The 24,232-nt window shown below is 34.3% G+C and overlaps 1 pseudogene; it reads right to left on the bottom strand.

Annotated features, from left to right (window-relative positions):
• LOC107763242 (protein fluG-like) overlaps window positions 1-24,232 on the bottom strand; it is a 48,208-nt pseudogene that overhangs the window by 12,157 nt on the left and 11,819 nt on the right.

Below are 24,232 nucleotides of genomic sequence, written 5' to 3'. Positions count from 1 at the left end.
TTAACCTGAATAATACATCTGATACAATTAAAGATACTTGGTATAAAATAATGTCCACCAGGATTTTCGACATTCAAAGAATCATAATCCAACCAAATACTCAACATAGCCAAAGCATCACAAGAGACAGAATGCACCCACAAAATATTAAAAGGAAATCCATTTAAATACTCTGTGCAAGAACTTCTTAAACCATAATTCAAAAATTAACAATGAGAAGTAGATACTAAGCATTGTCATAGCTGGACTCATTAATTGCTTCGGCGTACACCCTTTTCTTAGTGAAAGCGGAATAATACTAGCAAGCTTGTTGAAATCACAACATATGATTACAAAGTGTTCAATGCTTCACAAAATCAAATTCTCAAATTTCACAAAATAAAGAACCATCTTTTGTTTTAACTGATGACAACCCCCTATTTGAGGTAAGATGAAACAGCAAAGTTGAGTAGATATTTTTCTTCAGATTGTTATGGTTACGCAACCTTTCACCTGTTTGTTGATGCTATCATTGAAAATTCTTTAACCCGCTTGTATGCTATTGAAACTCTTTGTATTTTCTCAAAGAGGACCAAAGATTTAGTATTATAAAGCATATCATTAAATAATTCATTATCATAAGGCAAAAGCAGTAACTTAAAGACAAAGGTAAAACTTACACGGCATCTATGTTGGCCAGAAGCATCTATCCAAATAATGCGAACAAGGGTAACATCCTTTGATGAGCCATATAACTCTTCATTCTGGAAGTAAGACGATATACAAGGTTCTACATCAGAATCTGTTGAAGAATCCTTTAATGAACCATGTAACTCTTCCTTAATGAAGGGAGACGGTATATGAGGTTCTATATCAGAATCTTTTGAAGAAACATCAAGTTTGTGCAATTTGTAAAACTTCTTTGCATTTTCTGCAAATATATCTTTAACGGCTGCCACAGCTTTTGTAATTGAAAGATCACCCTCAACCATCGCATCGCGTAGAACAGAGAATACTGCTTCACGTGCTCTCTTTGCACCTGCATTAGAAATCAAGTTTAGGTTATACTGATGGGAAGAAGATGAACTCATTCAGCTAGCATGCAACTCAAGCTGGATATTATTGTTCGGCAATAATTTACTTTTCCTTCAAGTTTCTGAATGATAACTTACTTGATCATAGTGAAAATGTGCCTTTGCCGCACATTTTCACCTCAGCAAGTAGAATTAACTATTATTTTTAGTTACTCCATAATTAGTTTAACAAACTAAAAACACAAATTCAATTTTCCAATAGGTAAAACCATCGAGTTAGGTAGCATGGGATGGAGTGGACAGAACACTGCTCATAAAATGGTTCATGGAAAAGACATGAGCAGAATATGGATGTACCTAGAGTAGATATTTGTATGTCATTCAGATCTCTATACACATGAACAACACAATTTAAGGAGCATATCTGTGTCTAATAACTGAGGTATAGTCTAATTCTGAAGTATAGATGTGTTGCGGACATACTTAAAAGTTTTTCTAACACTGTCTATCACCAATTGTTTCTTTCTTTTTTTTCTTTGGTTCCCACCTGGTGTCCGGTACACGCACTGGAGGCCCGACTAAATCCGGATTCATGGCAGGAAGTCTCACATTGGAGGTAAACCGTTCCCTAACAGGGCGACTCTACACCCAAGGCTCGAACCTGAGACCTCTGGTTAAGGATGAAGGAGTATAAACCACTCCACCGCAACCTTGTTAGTCTATCACCAATTGTCTATATTCATTATCTTCCCATAGACAGTGTTCGGTATCCTCTTTCTTCCTTCTACTTCCTATTCTATTGTTTCTCAATTGATTTTAAGAATCTTTATTGTGTAATTTGACTATGCAACCTAAATTGATATCATCCTAATGTGCATAGCACATTCAGGATAAGCAAAGACACATGTCGACAATCAACAACAACAACAACAACAAACCCCGTACAATCCCACAAGTGGGGTCTTGGGAGGGTAATGTGCACGCAAACCTTACCCCTACCTTAAGAAGATAGAGAGACTGTTTTTGGTACACCCTCAGCACACATGTCGACAATCAAACACCAGAAAAAATATGGACACAGTCAAACATTTATCTTATATTGTCCAACTTCTAACAAAATTGTGTTAGACGAAGTGTGGGAGAAGGACACGACATCCTGTCATAAGTGTTTCTACTTCTTAGCTAGCCAGATTTAGCAGGTATTTCAGATTAGCTGAAGCAAAACTTTAATTTTTTTTATCTTGTGAAAGCCGACAGTCGCAAATGCTTGTCATGTCATACTTTAAGGATACAAGATAAGAATAATTCTGGCCAAACCTAAATAAAAGGCTTCAGCAAACGCGATGACATCAGTGCTGAACATAACCTGTTGATATCCAAACATTAGAAAGTGAAAATATTTGCTCTTTAATGATGTCTGAAAGAGAATATGGAAATCTGTAGCCTGAACTGGAAAACAATGTATCTTTAAGTACATGAACAACCTTATTCATCGGAGCAAGTTTCAGGAGTTCTTTCACTGAGGATATCATCCCATGAAAACTAAGTTTAGGAATTGCAAACCCAAAATCAAGATAGACCTATAATAGAAGACAGTGGCCATGTTACAGAGACACGAGGCGAAATAATTCATCATTAACAATTGATGTGAAAAAAGTCTCTAATTTGGTAGGTAATTCTACATGTTAATATTTTCAAATAGAGGATTAAAGATCTTACTTGAGGATATGCAGAAGCCAGATGTGAAGCTTCCTTTGAGAATGGGTAGGACGCGTGCAAAAGCACTAATCGGCTATTAGTGAATCTCTTATCCTCAAGAAGATTGTGAAGATAAAGGGGATTAGCAAGCATCATATCAAAATCCTTGTCCCCAAAACTGAAATGAAGAAACATAACAATGTTTCTTATAAGGACTGGGAATATACGATAATAACAAAGGGCTTAAAGACTGTCGACTCAATCAAATACCGTGACAAGCTAGAAAGAAAATGAGATCAAGCTATCTATATAAAACATTATTTTGGTTACCCCATGTGTATCTGCATTGGCAAGTCATAACTTTGAGCGACCTCCAAAGCTGCAAAGCATGGATAAATATATAATCAATGAAGCTCTTGTTCGACATTCTGACGGGATTCCCAGCTGGAAAGACAGGAACCATTAGAATCAGCTGCTCAATCATGATGCATTACAAACCAACGTCTTGCAACACTCACCGCGTAAAACATCACTCAGGCCCTCCTCAGCCTCTTTTTGAGTGACTTCTGTATTAATTGCAAGGCCGCTACGACATGCAACCATGCTTTTAAATGCAACAACATTATCAGCTACTGTGCGAAACGAATAGGAAAAACTTACTGAAGTCATAACTTTTTACACATCAAAAAGAAACATGTTTTGAACTACTCTGGAATATATTGACTCATAATTCAAAGGATATGACTTCAGCTCCTTAGTGAAAATCTCCATGAATGAATCCAGTGTCCATGTTGCTCCATCTGCAGCCTAGAATAGAACAGAACAGGAGAAAGAGATAATCAGATCTAAATAGGGGTACAAAGAGATAACAAAGACAGAATATTCTTGTGGAAGTGATATCAATAGTTACAACAACCAACCCCAAACAATGCAAGAACTTCAAGCCCCTCCACTTCATCATAGTCGTTAAAAGCAAAAGAGCAACCAGTAATTTAATACCGTAAAAGAATTGGACAATGAATCATGCAGTAGAAATAGTTCTACATGAAGCATGATATTGTCCTATACTACCTCTTTATATATGCGAGCCTACAAATTCAGGTCTTTTCCAGATGGATCGAAGATTCAAGTCGCTTATGACATTACTTTAAAAGAGATTAAAAAAATTTGCTCATAATTTTCACATTAGTTCATGGACATGTTCATTCATTATTCTTTTAGCTCGCATTTCCTCTCTTCCCAATGTCCTACCAATATCGTTTTTAATTCATAGGGGAGCCAAAACTTTGGTACTATTTCATGTCTATCTTTTCTTTATTATCTTAAAAACCTGTAATCCACAATATGAAAACTGTAACCTCCACTAGTAGCAATGCCAAGACTATCTTATGATCGCACAAAATGTTTGATAATATTGTTGAACGACAGAAATCTCACATCGCTGAAGTACCAATTTTGGTTGGTACTTCACCCTATAAAAGGAGGCCTAATGTTTATGATTTAAATACACCTTTCATTTGCCTTCTTATCTTCTTAAGACATTTGTATCTTCTCTCTTTAGTATTATTTCACTTGTATTTTTGGAGTGGAATAAAATATTGGTTGTGTCCGAGGAGTAGGCAAAATTAGCCGAACCTCGTAAATTCTGGTGTTCTTTTTATTGTTGCTTTATTGTCTTATTTATTATTTGGTGGCTGTCATAATTTTTGGTATAGTAGTTGTGACTTATTCACACTATATACATTTGACTTCCGCAACAATTGGTATCAGAGCCAAGGTACTGTCTAAGTATGCTCTGTGGTTGCAACATAGTCTGATCTTCCACATCAGAAAAGATTTATCTTGGTAATTGTGTCAAGGTTTTGTCTTAGTATGCTCTGTGGTTGCAACTTAGTCTGATCTTCCACACCATAAAGGAAATAATCTTGGTTTGTGTCGTCAGCTATTAAATAATATTCGTGTCAAAATGGGAGACAATAAACAAGAAGAATCTACATCAAGTGTCAATAATACGTCATCGTTGGCATTTTCGCTTATGACAAGAATTGTGTCAAATGCGAAATTTGCGGTAAAATTTTTTGACGGATCAGGACATTTTGGGATGTGGCAAGGCGAGGTTCTAGATGTCCTTTTTTCAATAAGGGCTAGATCTTGTCATTGAAGAAAAAACCCAGATGTTATTGGAGAAGAAAATTGGAGAATTATCAACCGTGTTGCTTGCGGTACCATTCGATCCTACCTTGCTAGAGAGCAGAAATATCCATACACAAAGGAAACTTCTGCAAGTAAATTATGGAAAACACTAGAGGATAAATTTTTGAAGAAAAATAGTCAAAATAAATTGTACATGAATAAGAGACTGTTTCGCCACCTATGTTCCTGGTACCACAATGAACGAACATATCACCAGTTTCAATTAGTTGGTCACAGATTTGCAAAATATGGATGCAACTTTTGATGATGGTGACTTGGCCTCGATGTTATTGGGGTCACTTCCTGATGAGTACGAGCACCTTGAAACTACTCTACTCCATGAGAATGACGAAATTTCTCTCAAAGAAGTTTGTTCGTCTTTGTACAGCTATGAACAAAGAAAGGGAGAAAAATAAAAAGGCGGAGAAGGAGAAACACTGGTTATGAGGGGTCGTCCTCAAAATCAAATGAGGACAAAGAAGGGAAGATCCAAGTCAAGATCTAAACCCAACAAAGATGAATGTGCCTTTTGTCGAGAAAAGGGACACTGGAAGAAAGACTGTCCGAAGTTGAAGAATAAGGCCAAACATAACAATGGAAAGGCCATTATGGATTCAAATGTAGCTGATTGTGATGATTCAGACTTCTCATTAGTTACAACAGAGTCATCAACATCATCAGACGTATGGTTGATGGACTCGGCTTGTAGCTATCATATGTGTCCCAACAGGGACTGGTTCGTGGAATTTCAAGAAGGAGAATATGGAGTCATCCACACAGCGGATAACAGCCCTCTTACCTCATATGACATTGGTTCAATACGATTAAGGAACCATGATGGAATGATCAGAACATTAACAGATGTTCGATATGTACCGGATTTGAAGAAGAATTTCATCTCTGTAGGAGCCCTAGAATCAAAAGGGTTCAAAATCATTGCAGAAAATGGAGTGATGAGAGTATGCTCCGTTGCACTAGTGGTAATGAAGGACAATCGGAAGAACAATAACATGTACCGTTATCGCGGTAGTACAGTTATTGGGACAGCGATAGTAACATCCAGTGACGAAAAAGAGGCAGAAGCAACCAGGCTATGGCACATGCGCTTGGGACATGCTGGAGGAAAATCTTTGAAAACTTTATCAGATCAAGGATTATTAAAAGGAGTAAAGGCTTGCAACTTGGAGTTTTGCGAGCATTGTGTCAAAGGAAAAAAGACAAGGGTTAAATTTGGTACAGCGATCCATAATACTAAAGGCATTTTGGATTATGTACACTCTGATGTTTGGGGTCCTTCCAAAACACCTTCATTGGGTGGGAAGCACTATTTTGTAACCTTTGTTGATGATTTTTCCCGAAGAGTGTGGGTGTATACAATGAAAAGCAAAGATGAAGTGCTGGGAATTTTTCTCAAATGGAAGACGATGGTGGAGAATCAAACAGGCAGGAGGATCAAGTGTATTCGCACAGACAATGGAGGTGAATACAAAAATGATCATTTCAATAAGGTCTGTGAAAATGATGGCATCGTCCGACACTTCACTGTTAGACATACACCACAATAGAATGGAGTAGCAGAACGTATGAACCGGACCTTGCTGGAGAAGGTACGGTGTATGTTGTCCAATGCTGGCTTGGGCAAAGAATTTTGGGCTGAGGCAATTACATATGCATGCCACCTCATTAATCGTCTACCATCTGCTGCTATTGATGGCAAGACACTATTTGAAAAATGGTATGGAAAGCCTGCTATAGATTATGACTCTTTGCACGTGTTTGGCTCAACTGCATATTATCATGTGACAGAGTCAAAATTGGATCCAAGGGCAAAAAAAGCTATTTTTATGGGAATTACTTCTGGAGTCAAATGATATCGCTTATGGTGTCCTATGACAAAGAAAGTAATATTCAGTAGGGATGTTACCTTTGATGAATCTGCTATGGTAAATAAGGTAACAGAAGATACCAAACAAAATGAAGATGCTTCTAAGCAGGTGGAGTTTGAGGGAAAATTTATTTTTCCTACACAAGAAGCAGAGGAGGAAACAAATGAAGATTATCCTCTAGAAGGAGAGCCAGTAGAGGAGATTCCAACTCAGGAACCTCAACAACAACTTGAATCAATAGCAACCAGCAGGCCAAAAAGAACAATAACGAAACCTGTTCGTCTCATAGAGACGGTTGCTTGTGCAACCTCAATTGTAGCTGATGATGTTCCTACCACTTATAAAGACACAGTCCAAAGTTCAAAAGAAGATAAGTGGAGGATTGCCATGAATGATGAAATACAGTCCCTTCATCAGAATCATACATGGAGATTGGCCAATCTCCCGAAGGGAAATAAAACAATTGGGTGCAAATGGGTATTTGCACAGAAAAAAAGATTTCCTAACCAAGTAGATGTTCGCTACAAAGTAAGATTGGTGGCCAAAGGATATGCTCAAAAGGAGGGAATTGATTACAATGAAGTGTTTTCTCCAGTTGTAAAACATTCTTCCATTAGAATTATGTTGGCTTTGGTAGCACAGTTGGATTTGGAACTAGTTCAGATGGATGTAAAACTGCCTTTTTACATGGAATCTTGGAGGAGGAAATCTACATGACTCAGCTAGAAGGATTCAAAGTTGTTGGAAAAGAAAATATGGTGTGCAAACTTGAAAAATCATTGTACGGATTGAAACAATCTTCTAGACAATGGTACAATCGATTTGACGAGTTTATGTTGTGGCAAGGGTACAAGAGAAGCAAATACGATCATTGTGTGTATTTGCACAAGCTTAAAGATGGTTCCTTTATATATCTTCTCCTATATGTTGGTGATATGTTGATAGCTTCCAAGAATTCAGAAGAAATTGATAAGTTGAAGATTCAACTGAAGAAGGAGTTCGAGATGAAGGATCTGGGTGAGGCAAAGAAAATTCTTGGCATGGAGATAATAAGAGATAGACGTTCAAAGAAACTCTGTTTATCTCAGAAAGAATATTTGAAAAGAGTACTACAACGTTTTGGCATAGATGAAAAGACTAAGTAAGTTAGTACTCCACTTGCTCCCCCTTTTAAGCTAAGTAATACTATGCCACCAAAGGATGAAGCTGAACGAGAGTATATGTCAAAGGTACCATACACAAATGTTGTTGGTAGCTTGATGTATGCAATGGTCTGTACGAGACCTAACATTTCACAAGCTGTTGGAGTTATTAGCAGATATATATATAATCCAGGAAAGGAGCATTGGCAAGCTGTGAAGTGGATTCTACGGTATATTCATAATACTGTAGATGTTGGGTTAGTTTTTGAGCAGGAAGAATCAGTCTGTAGTTGGATACTGTGACTCAGATTTTGCGGGTGATCTGGACAAACGAAGATCAACTACTGGTTATGTGTTTACTTTTGCAAAAATACCAGTTAGTTGGAAGTCTACTTTGCAGTCAACAGTTGCTTTGTCTACAACAGAGGCAGAGTACATGGCTATTACAGAGGCTATGAAGGAGGCAATTTGGCTTCAAGGGTTGCTAAAGGAGCTTGGTGTTGAACAAAAAAATATCACATTTTTTTGTTATAGTCAAAGTGCTATTCAATTAATGAAGAACCAAGTTTATCATGCAAGGACGAAGCACATTGATGTTCAGTATCATTTCGTACGAGAAATCATAAAAGAAGGTGGAGTCACGGTGAAGAAAATTCATACTACAGAGAATCCTGCTGATATGCTGACAAAAGTGGTAACTGCGGTCAAGTTTCAACATTGTTTGGATTTGATCAACATTGTTGAACACTAAAGATTGAAGATGAAGACACAACTAAAATTTTGTTATTGAGAGAAAATTGAAGATGTGAAATTTTGCCAAGGTGGAGATTTGTTGAATGGCAGAAATCCCACATCGGTGAAATACCAATTTTGGTTGGTACTTCACCCTATAAAAGGAGGCCTAATGTTTAGGATTTAAATACACCTCTCATTTGCCTTCTTATCTTCTTAAGGCATTTGTATCTTCTCTCTTTATTATTATTTCACCTGTATTTTTGGAGTGAAATAAAATATTGGCTGTATCCGAGGAGTAGGCAAAATTAGTCGAACCTCGTAAATTCTGGTGTTCCTTTTATTGTTGCTTTATTATCTTATTTATTATTTGGTGGCTGTCATAATTTTTGATATAATAATTGTGACTTATTCACACTATATACATTTGGCTTCCCCAACAAATATATCATCCTCATGAATGGTCATCTGATCTTAGAACTATCAGTCTACAAGAGAACCTTTTACATTAATCAAATTCTAAGGCAAAGCACGGACAAAACAAATAAAAGCAAGGAGGGAAGCAATCCTATTGAAAAAGAGCAAAGACCATATAATGTTTTAAATAAGATACATCTATCTTGGCTCATTTTCTATTAATTGAGGCACTAAATGGTGAAAGAACAGGCTAAACAACTCTAAAATAGTCCTAATTCCAAAGAATAACACATTAACTTTCCATCTTTTCAACTGCTGCAATATGATTTAACGTATATACCCTTGTAAAAGTTTTACATTGTCAGTGTAGACTGTCAGTTAAAAAAAGAAGTGTAGGAAACTAGCAGGTTGCTAGTCTATACTTTGTTATAAAAATTTATCTGCAGTTGATTTTTGGTATTAAAGTGACCTGATAGCTGTCGACGTACAAAAGTTAAACTCAATGCAATAGTATATACTGCGAAATGATTTGTACATTACCTTATCAAGAATCTTTTCAGCTAGATGTTCAATTCGGAGTATTCTACCAACCATTGGCACAACTTTTTTGTGCCATTCAATGTCAACCATTTTATCCAATTCAATTCCATCATCAATAAGTATGGTAGATACTCTTGCAGCCTTGAAGCAAGTAATAGCGCTCTGCTCCAAGCCTAAGCTCCGGCGAGTTTCTAGAACAGTATGCAAACCTAAGCTTAAGCTTAAGCTTGGGCCATATAGTTCTGTCAGTTCCCTCAGGCCTCTCTACAAAAAAAAAAAAAACATAAAGCAATGAATGATAAGCCAACATAAAGCAATATAAGTAAAAAGGAAATGACCACATTTTTGCCCATGTCCTTAGCCAGTAATCATTGCAATATCAGAACAACTAATTCCCATTTTTGGAACAAGTTATGTTGTAAATTTTTTTGAAAAAAAAATCTGTGCAACAGAAACGTATAGTTGAGTTGTACTTTATTACTAATAGAATATACTATAAGCCATGCGTATTGTTATAGTATTCTTTATGAACAATTATTTATTTACTTGTTTAAATTCAATAAAGTTTCATTTTAAATAGATCATGTGTTGGTTTGTGCGTCCATTGCTTACATAGTAGATGATTTAGTGTATAGAGTTTAGCTTATACACGGAAGATTAAATCATCGGTTCTTGTAAGACATAAAAGTTAATGTTCACAATCTAATGATGGAATTGGACAAATCATCGGAATGATTGTAGCACAAGATTAAGTATAATTTATCTTGATTATGGGAATGGTTTAATTCCAACTTCTTGTGCTAGTACATTTTGTATGTATTGAACGGATCAAGTAGAGATGAGTATTTTATACTGACTTTATAAAATAATTTCTCTAGTCCATTTAATGTACTTATACTCTTAATCCTGATATAATTATTATTAGCTGTGTATGTCACATGTTGTTTTGATTTATTAAAAGGCGAGATTCTTTCGCGAGTCAATAAGCCTGGTAAATTGGATGACAATGATATACATTGGCGAAGTAATAATTAGTTGATGAAATCCATGTCTCAATTTTGAGATTGATGATACTCCTTTATGAAAGCTTATAAGTTTTCATGTGTAAACCCGGCCGGTGGATTTTGTATCCGACACATGAAATAAGTTAAGTGTAAGTCTAAAGGAAGTAATCAATAAATTAAATAGTCAGTAATTTAATTTGATTGATTAGTATCTGAATCTTAACATGGGGAGTTAAATAAGGTTTTATGGAAGAATTTCGAAATTGAACTAAGGAGTGCAATTACGAATTTTTAGTGGAATAATTCGTAATTTATTATGATGGAAATTAGTTTCAGAATTTCGAAATTAATATCATAATAGGAAGCCTTGTTAATTAAATTCTGTGGTCCCTACTGTGCCTAAATAATAGAAAATAGTGGAAACTGTTACTTAGTGGGAAAGAAAACGTGGAAACCGTCCCTTAGTGGGAGAAGGAAACCTAACAGGTTTTGAAAACGGTTTTGACCTAAAAAACGCAGCTATATATATGGATATAAGGGCTGGACGTTTTTGACATGATTCTGACTGCGGTTTCTACTAGAATTTTGCCCACCCAAAATTCTTTTTTTTTGGTTATTGTTTGGGTAACACAGTAGAAGACTGTAGAAATCTGCTAGTGTGTTTTCAACTGAGGAACTGGAGAACGACCTAGATTTGTTGTGTTTACGCTTCAAGAAGGTAATCCTAAAATCTCCATACATGCTAGTTGTTTAGATTACACGTGAATAAGATTCTGTTATTGCTTCCGCTGTGGTATATATTCCATCAATTGGTATCAGAGCTTACTCACGTCTAATTAAATAATTAGGATAAACCATAAGGATTAATATCATGTTCTATATGCAAGTTTTGAATTACATGCAAAGTTTGTTTTTCTGAAAACCTGCACTGTTTTTTGGTGTGATCATCTGTTATGGGTTGTGTTGATTATTCTGGAAACTTGATGTATTTTTTTAATATTGGTGATGTTGAGTTAGAATAATCTGAAAATTGAATTTTATCATGTAAAACGGAAAAACACGTTCTGCTGAATTAGGGAAGAAAATCGGAGGTCAAAAGTTGACGGACTCCGATTGACCTGAAACTTGGCAGGTCCATGCGAAACGGCCCTATTTTCTATCTTGGCTCATTTTCTATTAATTGAGGCACTAAATGGTGAAAGAACAGGCTAAACAACACTAAAGTAGTCCTAATTCCAAAGAATAACACATTAACTTTCCATCTTTTCAACTGCTGCAATATGATTTAGCGTATATACCCTTGTAAAAGTTTTACATCGTCAGTGTAGACTGTCAGTTAAAAAAAGAAGTGTAGGAAACTAGCAGGTTGCTAGTCTATACTTTGTTATAAAAATTTATCTGCAGTTGATTTTTGGTATTAAAGTGACCTGATAGCTTTCGACGTACAAAAGTTAAACTCAATGCAATAGTATATACTACGAAATGATTTGTACATTACCTTATCAAGAATCTTTTCAGCTAGATGTTCAATTCGGAGTATTCTACCAACCATTGGCACAACTTTTTTATGCCATTCAATGTCAACCATTTTATCCAATTCAATTCCATCATCAATAAGTATGGTAGATACTCTTGCAGCCCTGAAGCAAGTAATAGCGCTCTGCTCCAAGCCTAAGCTCCGGCGAGTTTCTAGAACAGTATGCAAACCTAAGCTTAAGCTTAAGCTTGGGCCATATAGTTCTGTCAGTTCCCTCAGGCCTCTCTACAAAAAAAAAAAAACATAAAGCAATGAATGATAAGCCAACATAAAGCAATATAAGTAAAAAGGAAATGACCACATTTTTGCCCATGTCCTTAGCCAGTAATCATTGCAATATCAGAACAACTAATTCCCATTTTTGGAACAAGTTATGTTGTAAATTTTTTTGAAAAAAAAATCTGTGCAACAGAAACGTATAGTTGAGTTGTACTTTATTACTGTTAGAATATACTATAAGCCATGCGTATTGTTATAGTATTCTTTATGAACAATTATTTATTTACTTGTTTAAATTCAATAAAGTTTCATTTTTAAATAGAGTTTAGCTTATACACGGAAGATTAAATCATCGGTTCTTGTAAGATATAAAAGTTAATGTTCACAATCTAATGATGGAATTGGACAAATCATCGGAATGATTGTAGCACAAGATTAAGTATAATTTATCTTGATTATGGGAATGGTTTAATTCCAACTTCTTGTGCTAGTACATTTTGTATGTATTGAACGGATCAAGTAGAGATGAGTATTTTATACTGACTTTATAAAATAATTTCTCTAGTCCATTTAATGTACTTATACTCTTAATCCTGATATAATTATTATTAGCTGTGTATGTCACTTGTTGTTTTGATTTATTAAAAGACGAGATTCTTTCGCGAGTCAATAAGCCTGGTAAATTGGATGACAATGATATACATTGGCGAAGTAATAATTAGTTGATGGAATCCATGTCTCAATTTTGTGATTGATGATACTCCTTTATGAAAGCTTATAAGTTTTCATGTGTAAACCCGGCCGGTGGATTTTATATCTGACACATGAAATAAGTTAAGTGTAAGTCTAAAGAAAGTAATCAATAAATTAAATAATCAGTAATTTAATTTGATTGATTAGTATCTGAATCTTAACATGGGGAGTTAAATAAGGTTTTATGGAAGAATTTCGAAATTGAACTAAGGAGTGCAATTACGAATTTTTAGTGGAATAATTCGTAATTTATTATGATGGAAATTAGTTTCAGAATTTCGAAATTAATATCATAATAGGAAGCCTTGTTAATTAAATTCTGTGGTCCCTACTGTGCCTAAATAATAGAAAATAGTGGAAACTGTTACTTAGTGGGAAAGAAAACGTGGAAACCGTCCCTTAGTGGGAGAAGGAAACCTAACAGGTTTTGCAAACGGTTTTGACCTAAAAAACACAGCTATATATATGGATATAAGGGCTGGACGTTTTTGACATGATTCTGACTGCGGTTTCTACTAGAATTTTGCCCACCCAAAATTCTTTTTTTTTGGTTATTGTTTGGGTAACACAGTAGAAGACTGTAGAAATCTGCTAGTGTGTTTTCAACTGAGGAACTGAAGAACGACCTAGATTTGTTGTGTTTACGCTTCAAGAGGTAATCCTAAAATCTCCATACATGTTAGTTGTTTAGATTACACGTGAATAAGATTCTGTTATTGCTTCCGCTGTGATATATATTCCATCAATTGGTATCAGAGCTTACTCACGTCTAATTAAATAATTAGGATAAACCATAAGGATTAATATCATGTTCTATATGCAAGTTTTGAATTACATGCAAAGTTTGTTTTTCTGAAAACCTGCACTGTTTTTTTTGGTGTGATCATCTGTTATGGGTTGTGTTGATTATTCTGGAAACTTGATGTATTTTTTTAATATTGGTGATGTTGAGTTAGAATAATCTGAAAATTGAATTTTATCATGTAAAACGAAAAAACACGTTCTGCTGAATTAGGGAAGAAAATCGGAGGTCAAAAGTTGACGGACTCCGATTGACCTGAAACTTGGCAGGTCCATGCGAAACGGCCCTATTTTCTATCTTGGCTCATTTTCTATTAATTGAGGCACTAAATGGTGAAAGAACAGGCTAAACAACACTAAAATAGTCCTAATTCCAAAGAATAACACATTAACTTTCCATCTTTTCAACTGCTGCAATATGAGTTAACGTATATACCCTTGTAAAAGTTTTACATTGTCAGTGTAGACTGTCAGTTAAAAAAAGAAGTGTAGGAAACTAGCAGGTTGCTAGTCTATACTTTGTTATAAAAATTTATCTGCAGTTGATTTTTGGTATTAAAGTGACCTGATAGCTGTCGACGTACAAAAGTTAAACTCAATGCAATAGTATATACTACGAAATGATTTGTACATTACCTTATCAAGAATCTTTTCAGCTAGATGTTCAATTCGGAGTATTATACCAACCATTGGCACAACTTTTTTGTGCCATTCAATGTCAACCATTTTATCCAATTCAATTCCATCATCAATAAGTATGGTAGATACTCTTGCAGCCCTGAAGCAAGTAATAGCGCTCTGCTCCAAGCCTAAGCTCCGGCGAGTTTCTAGAACAGTATGCAAACCTAAGCTTAAGCTTAAGCTTGGGCCATATAGTTCTGTCAGTTCCCTCAGGCCTCTCTACAAAAAAAAAAAAAAACATAAAGCAATGAATGATAAGCCAACATAAAGCAATATAAGTAAAAAGGAAATGACCACATTTTTGCCCATGTCCTTAGCCAGTAATCATTGCAATATCAGAACAACTAATTCCCATTTTTGGAACAAGTTATGTTGTATATTTTTTTGAAAAAAAAATCTGTGCAACAGAAACGTATAGTTGAGTTGTACTTTATTAGTGTTAGAATATACTATAAGCCATGCGTATTGTTATAGTATTCTTTATGAACAATTATTTATTTACTTGTTTAAATTCAATAAAGTTTCATTTTAAATAGATCATGTGTTGGTTTGTGCGTCCATTGCTTACATAGTAGATGATTTAGTGTATAGAGTTTAGCTTATACACGAAAGATTAAATCATCGGTTCTTGTAAGACATAAAAGTTAATGTTCACAATCTAATGATGGAATTGGACAAATCATCGGAATGATTGTAGCACAAGATTAAGTATAATTTATCTTGATTATGGGAATGGTTTAATTCCAACTTTTTGTGCTAGTACATTTTGTATGTATTGAACGGATCAAGTAGAGATGAGTATTTTATACTGACTTTATAAAATAATTTCTCTAGTCCATTTAATGTACTTATACTCTTAATCCTGATATAATTATTATTAGCTGTGTATGTCACTTGTTGTTTTGATTTATTAAAAGGCGAGATTCTTTCGCGAGTCAATAAGCCTGGTAAATTGGATGACAATGATATACATTGGCGAAGTAATAATTAGTTGATGGAATCCATGTCTCAATTTTGAGATTGACGATACTCCTTTATGAAAGCTTATAAGTTTTGATGTGTAAACCCGGCCGATGGATTTTGTACCCGACACATGAAATAAGTTAAGTGTAAGTCTAAAGGAAGTAATCAATAAATTAAATAGTCAGTAATTTAATTTGATTGATTAGTATCTGAATCTTAACATGGGGAGTTAAATAAGGTTTTATGGAAGAATTTCGAAATTGAACTAAGGAGTGCAATTACGAATTTTTAGTGGAATAATTCGTAATTTATTATGATGGAAATTAGTTTCAGAATTTCGAAATTAATATCATAATAGGAAGCCTTGTTAATTAAATTCTGTGGTCCCTACTGTGCCTAAATAATAGAAAATAGTGGAAACTGTTACTTAGTGGGAAAGAAAACGTGGAAACCGTCCCTTAGTGGGAGAAGGAAACCTAACAGGTTTTGAAAACGGTTTTGACCTAAAAAACGCAGCTATATATATGGATATAAGGGCTGGACGTTTTTGACATGATTCTTACTGCGGTTTCTACTAGAATTTTGCCCACCCAAAATTCTTTTTTTTTTGTTATTGTTTGGGTAACACAGTAGAAGACTGTAGAAATCTGCTAGTGTGTTTTCAACTGAGGAACTGGAGAACGACCTAGATTTGTTGTGTTTACGCTTCAAGAGGTAATCCTAAAATCTCCATACATGTTAGTTGTTTAGATTACACGTGAATAAGATTCTGTTATTGCTTCCGCTGTGGTATATATTCCATCAATTGGTATCAGAGCTTACTCACGTCTAATTAAATAATTAGGATAAACCATAAGGATTAATATCATGTTCTATATGCAAGTTTTGAATTACATGCAAAGTTTGTTTTTCTGAAAACCTGCACTGTTTTTTTTGGTGTGATCATCTGTTATGGGTTGTGTTGATTATTCTGGAAACTTGATGTATTTTTTTAATATTGGTGATGTTGAGTTAGAATAATCTGAAAATTGAATTTTATCATGTAAAACGGAAAAACACGTTCTGCTGAATTAGGGAAGAAAATCGGAGGTCAAAAGTTGACGGACTCCGATTGACCTGAAACTTGGCAGGTCCATGCGAAACGGCCCTATTTTCTATCTTGGCTCATTTTCTATTAATTGAGGCACTAAATGGTGAAAGAACAGGCTAAACAACACTAAAATAGTCCTAATTCCAAAGAATAACACATTAACTTTCCATCTTTTCAACTGCTGCAATATGAGTTAACGTATATACCCTTGTAAAAGTTTTACATTGTCAGTGTAGACTGTCAGTTAAAAAAAGAAGTGTAGGAAACTAGCAGGTTGCTAGTCTATACTTTGTTATAAAAATTTATCTGCAGTTGATTTTTGGTATTAAAGTGACCTGATAGCTGTCGACGTACAAAAGTTAAACTCAATGCAATAGTATATACTACGAAATGATTTGTACATTACCTTATCAAGAATCTTTTCAGCTAGATGTTCAATTCGGAGTATTCTACCAACCATTGGCACAACTTTTTTGTGCCATTCAATGTCAACCATTTTATCCAATTCAATTCCATCATCAATAAGTATGGTAGATACTCTTGCAGCCCTGAAGCAAGTAATAGCGCTCTGCTCCAAGCCTAAGCTCCGGCGAGTTTCTAGAACAGTATGCAAACCTAAGCTTAAGCTTAAGCTTGGGCCATATAGTTCTGTCAGTTCCCTCAGGCCTCTCTACAAAAAAAAAAAAAAACATAAAGCAATGAATGATAAGCCAACATAAAGCAATATAAGTAAAAAGGAAATGACCACATTTTTGCCCATGTCCTTAGCCAGTAATCATTGCAATATCAGAACAACTAATTCCCATTTTTGGAACAAGTTATGTTGTAAATTTTTTTGAAAAAAAAATCTGTGCAACAGAAACGTATAGTTGAGTTGTACTTTATTACTGTTAGAATATACTATAAGCCATGCGTATTGTTATAGTATTCTTTATGAACAATTATTTATTTACTTGTTTAAATTCAATAAAGTTTCATTTTAAATAGATCATGTGTTGGTTTGTGCGTCCATTGCTTACATAGTAGATGATTTAGTGTATAGAGTTTAGCTTATACACGAAAGATTAAATCATCGGTTCTTGTAAGACATAAAAGTTAATGTTCAAAATCTAATGATGGAATTGGACAAATCATCGGAACGATTGTAGCACAAGATTAAGTATAATTTATCTTGATTATGGGAATGGTTTAATTCCAACTTTTTGTGCTAGTACATTTTGTATGTATTGAACGGATCAAGTAGAGATGAGTATTTTATACTGACTTTATAAAATAATTTCTCTAGTCCATTTAATGTACTTATACTCTTAATCCTGATATAATTATTATTAGCTGTGTATGTCACTTGTTGTTTTGATTTATTAAAAGGCGAGATTCTTTCGCGAGTCAATAAGCCTGGTAAATTGGATGACAATGATATACATTGGCGAAGTAATAATTAGTTGATGGAATCCATGTCTCAATTTTGAGATTGATGATACTCCTTTATGAAAGCTTATAAGTTTTCATGTGTAAACCCGGCTGATGGATTTTGTATCCGACACATGAAATAAGTTAAGTGTAAGTCTAAAGGAAGTAATCAATAAATTAAATAGTCAGTAATTTAATTTGATTGATTAGTATCTGAATCTTAACATGGGGAGTTAAATAAGGTTTTATGGAAGAATTTCGAAATTGAACTAAGGAGTGCAATTACGAATTTTTAGTGGAATAATTCGTAATTTATTATGATGGAAATTAGTTTCAGAATTTCGAAATTAATATCATAATAGGAAGCCTTGTTAATTAAATTCTGTGGTCCCTACTGTGCCTAAATAATAGAAAATAGTGGAAACTGTTACTTAGTGGGAAAGAAAACGTGGAAACCGTCCCTTAGTGGGAGAAGGAAACCTAACAGGTTTTGAAAACGGTTTTGACCTAAAAAACGCAGCTATATATATGGATATAAGGGCTGGACGTTTTTGACATGATTCTGACTGCGGTTTCTACTAGAATTTTGCCCACCCAAAATTCTTTTTTTTTGGTTATTGTTTGGGTAACACAGTAGAAGACTGTAGAAATCTGCTAGTGTGTTTTCAACTGAGGAACTGGAGAACGACCTAGATTTGTTGTGTTTACGCTTCAAGAGGTAATCCTAAAATCTCCATACATGTTAGTTGTTTAGATTACACGTGAATAAGATTCTGTTATTGCTTCCGCTGTGGTATATATTCCATCAATTGGTATCAGAGCTTACTCACGTCTAATTAAATAATTAGGATAAACCATAAGGATTAATATCATGTTCTATATGCAAGTTTTGAATTACATGCAAAGTTTGTTTTTCTGAAAACCTGCACTGTTTTTTTTGGTGTGATCATCTGTTATGGGTTGTGTTGATTATTCTGGAAACTTGATGTATTTTTTTAATATTGGTGATGTTGAGTTAGAATAATCTGAAAATTGAATTTTATCATGTAAAACGGAAAAACACGTTCTGCTGAATTTGGGAAGAAAATCGGAGGTCAAAAGTTGACGGACTCCGATTGACCTGAAACTTGGCAGGTCCATGCGAAACGGCCCTATTTTCTATCTTGGCTCATTTTCTATTAATTGAGGCATTAAATGGTGAAAGAACAGGCTAAACAACACTAAAATAGTCCTAATTCCAAAGAATAACACATTAACTTTCCATCTTTTCAACTGCTGCAATATGATTTAACGTATATACCCTTGTAAAAGTTTTACATTGTCAGTGTAGACTGTCAGTTAAAAAAAGAAGTGTAGGAAACTAGCAGGTTGCTAGTCTATACTTTGTTATAAAAATTTATCTGCAGTTGATTTTTGGTATTAAAGTGACCTGATAGCTGTCGACGTACAAAAGTTAAACTCAATGCAATAGTATATACTACGAAATGATTTGTACATTACCTTATCAAGAATCTTTTCAGCTAGATGTTCAATTCGGAGTATTCTACCAACCATTGGCACAACTTTTTTGTGCCATTCAATGTCAACCATTTTATCCAATTCAATTCCATCATCAATAAGTATGGTAGATACTCTTGCAGCCCTGAAGCAAGTAATAGCGCTCTGCTCCAAGCCTAAGCTCCGGCGAGTTTCTAGAACAGTATGCAAACCTAAGCTTAAGCTTAAGCTTGGGCCATATAGTTCTGTCAGTTCCCTCAGGCCTCTCTACAAAAAAAAAAAAACATAAAGCAATGAATGATAAGCCAACATAAAGCAATATAAGTAAAAAGGAAATGACCACATTTTTGCCCATGTCCTTAGCCAGTAATCATTGCAATATCAGAACAACTAATTCCCATTTTTGGAACAAGTTATGTTGTAAATTTTTTTGAAAAAAAAATCTGTGCAACAGAAACGTATAGTTGAGTTGTACTTTATTACTGTTAGAATATACTATAAGCCATGCGTATTGTTATAGTATTCTTTATGAACAATTATTTATTTACTTGTTTAAATTCAATAAAGTTTCATTTTAAATAGATCATGTGTTGGTTTGTGCGTCCATTGCTTACATAGTAGATGATTTAGTGTATAGAGTTTAGCTTATACACGGAAGATTAAATCATCGGTTCTTGTAAGACATAAAAGTTAATGTTCACAATCTAATGATGGAATTGGACAAATCATCGGAATGATTGTAGCACAAGATTAAGTATAATTTATCTTGATTATGGGAATGGTTTAATTCCAACTTCTTGTGCTAGTACATTTTGTATGTATTGAACGGATCAAGTAGAGATGAGTATTTTATACTGACTTTATAAAATAATTTCTCTAGTCCATTTAATGTACTTATACTCTTAATCCTGATATAATTATTATTAGCTGTGTATGTCACTTGTTGTTTTGATTTATTAAAAGGCGAGATTCTTTCGCGAGTCAATAAGCCTGGTAAATTGGATGACAATGATATACATTGGCGAAGTAATAATTAGTTGATGGAATCCATGTCTCAATTTTGAGATTGATGATACTCCTTTATGAAAGCTTATAAGTTTTCATGTGTAAACCCGGCCGGTGGATTTTGTATCCGACACATGAAATAAGTTAAGTGTAAGTCTAAAGGAAGTAATCAATAAATTAAATAGTCAGTAATTTAATTTGATTGATTAGTATCTGAATCTTAACATGGGGAGTTAAATAAGGTTTTATGGAAGAATTTCGAAATTGAACTAAGGAGTGCAATTACGAATTTTTAGTGGAATAATTCGTAATTTATTATGATGGAAATTAGTTTCAGAATTTCGAAATTAATATCATAATAGGAAGCCTTGTTAATTAAATTCTGTGGTCCCTACTGTGCCTAAATAATAGAAAATAGTGGAAACTGTTACTTAGTGGGAAAGAAAACGTGGAAACCGTCCCTTAGTGGGAGAAGGAAACCTAACAGGTTTTGAAAACGGTTTTGACCTAAAAAACGCAGCTATATATATGGATATAAGGGCTGGACGTTTTTGACATGATTCTGACTGCGGTTTCTACTAGAATTTTGCCCACCCAAAATTCTTTTTTTTGGTTATTGTTTGGGTAATACAGTAGAAGACTGTAGAAATCTGCTAGTGTGTTTTCAATTGAGGAACTGGAGAACGACCTAGATTTGTTGTGTTTACGCTTCAAGAGGTAATCCTAAAATCTCCATACATGTTAGTTGTTTAGATTACACGTGAATAAGATTCTGTTATTGCTTCCGCTGTGGTATATATTCCATCAATTGGTATCAGAGCTTACTCACGTCTAATTAAATAATTAGGATAAACCATAAGGATTAATATCATGTTCTATATGCAAGTTTTGAATTACATGCAAAGTTTGTTTTTCTGAAAACCTGCACTGTTTTTTTTGGTGTGATCATCTGTTATGGGTTGTGTTGATTATTCTGGAAACTTGATGTATTTTTTTAATATTGGTGATGTTGAGTTAGAATAATCTGAAAATTGAATTTTATCATGTAAAACGGAAAAACACGTTCTGCTGAATTAGGGAAGAAAATCGGAGGTCAAAAGTTGACGGACTCCGATTGACCTGAAACTTGGCAGGTCCATGCGAAACGGCCCTATTTTCTATCTTGGCTCATTTTCTATTAATTGAGGCATTAAATGGTGAAAGAACAGGCTAAACAACACTAAAATAGTCCTAATTCCAAAGAATAACACATTAACTTTCCATCTTTTCAACTGCTGCAATATGATTTAACGTATATACCCTTGTAAAAGTTTTACATTGTCAGTGTAGACTGTCAGTTAAAAAAAGAAGTGTAGGAAACTAGCAGGTTGCTAGTCTATACTTTGTTATAAAAATTTATCTGCAGTTGATTTTTGGTATTAAAGTGATCTGATAGCTGTCGACGTACAAAAGTTAAACTCAATGCAATAGTATATACTACGAAATGATTTGTACATTACCTTATCAAGAATCTTTTCAGCTAGATGTTCAATTCGGAGTATTCTACCAACCATTGGCACAACTTTTTTGTGCCATTCAATGTCAACCATTTTATCCAATTCAATTCCATCATCAATAAGTATGGTAGATACTCTTGCAGCCCTGAAGCAAGTAATATCGCTCTGCTCCAAGCCTAAGCTCCGGCGAGTTTCTAGAACAGTATGCAAACCTAAGCTTAAGCTTAAGCTTGGGCCATATAGTTCTGTCAGTTCCCTCAGGCCTCTCTACAAAAAAAAAAAAACATAAAGCAATGAATGATAAGCCAACATAAAGCAATATAAGTAAAAAGGAAATGACCACATTTTTGCCCATGTCCTTAGCCAGTAATCATTGCAATATCAGAACAACTAATTCCCATTTTTGGAACAAGTTATGTTGTAAATTTTTTTGAAAAAAAAATCTGTGCAACAGAAACGTATAGTTGAGTTGTACTTTATTACTGTTAGAATATACTATAAGCCATGCGTATTGTTATAGTATTCTTTATGAACAATTATTTATTTACTTGTTTAAATTCAATAAAGTTTCATTTTAAATAGATCATGTGTTGGTTTGTGCGTCTATTGCTTACATAGTAGATGATTTAGTGTATAGAGTTTAGCTTATACACGGAAGATTAAATCATCGGTTCTTGTAAGACATAAAAGTTAATGTTCACAATCTAATGATGGAATTGGACAAATCATCGGAATGATTGTAGCACAAGATTAAGTATAATTTATCTTGATTATGGGAATGGTTTAATTCCAACTTCTTGTGCTAGTACATTTTGTATGTATTGAACGGATCAAGTAGAGATGAGTATTTTATACTGACTTTATAAAATAATTTCTCTAGTCCATTTAATGTACTTATACTCTTAATCCTGATATAATTATTATTAGCTGTGTATGTCACTTGTTGTTTTGATTTATTAAAAGGCGAGATTCTTTCGCGAGTCAATAAGCCTGGTAAATTGGATGACAATGATATACATTGGCGAAGTAATAATTAGTTGATGGAATCCAAGTCTCAATTTTGAGATTGATGATACTCCTTTATGAAAGCTTATAAGTTTTCATGTGTAAACCCGGCCGGTGGATTTTGTATCCGACACATGAAATAAGTTAAGTGTAAGTCTAAAGGAAGTAATCAATAAATTAAATAGTCAGTAATTTAATTTGATTGATTAGTATCTGAATCTTAACATGTGGAGTTAAATAAGGTTTTATGGAAGAATTTCGAAATTGAACTAAGGAGTGCAATTACGAATTTTTAGTGGAATAATTCGTAATTTATTATGATGGAAATTAGTTTCAGAATTTCGAAATTAATATCATAATAGGAAGCCTTGTTAATTAAATTCTGTGGTCCCTACTGTGCCTAAATAATAGAAAATAGTGGAAACTGTTACTTAGTGGGAAAGAAAACGTGGAAACCGTCCCTTAGTGGGAGAAGGAAACCTAACAGGTTTTGAAAACGGTTTTGACCTAAAAAACGCAGCTATATATATGGATATAAGGGCTGGACGTTTTTGACATGATTCTGACTGCGGTTTCTACTAGAATTTTGCCCACCCAAAATTCTTTTTTTTTGGTTATTGTTTGGGTAACACAGTAGAAGACTGTAGAAATCTGCTAGTGTGTTTTCAACTGAGGAACTGGAGAACGACCTAGATTTGTTGTGTTTACGCTTCAAGAGGTAATCCTAAAATCTCCATACATGTTAGTTGTTTAGATTACACGTGAATAAGATTCTGTTATTGCTTCCGCTGTGGTATATATTCCATCAATTGGTATCAGAGCTTACTCACGTCTAATTAAATAATTAGGATAAACCATAAGGATTAATATCATGTTCTATATGCAAGTTTTGAATTACATGCAAAGTTTGTTTTTCTGAAAACCTGCACTGTTTTTTTTGGTGTGATTATCTGTTATGGGTTGTGTTGATTATTCTGAAAACTTGATGTATCCTTTTAATATTGGTGATGTTGAGTTAGAATAATCTGAAAATTGAATTTTATCATGTAAAACGAAAAACACGTTTTGCTGAATTAGGGCAGAAAATCGGAGGTCAAAAAGTTGACGGACTCCGATTGACCTGAAACTTGGCAGGTCCATGCGAAACGGC

This window comes from Nicotiana tabacum, chromosome 3, assembly GCF_000715075.1.
Source record: "Nicotiana tabacum cultivar K326 chromosome 3, ASM71507v2, whole genome shotgun sequence".
In the NCBI taxonomy this organism is placed as follows: Eukaryota; Viridiplantae; Streptophyta; class Magnoliopsida; order Solanales; family Solanaceae; genus Nicotiana; species Nicotiana tabacum.
This window is presented reverse-complemented; position numbering and strand designations above follow the sequence as displayed.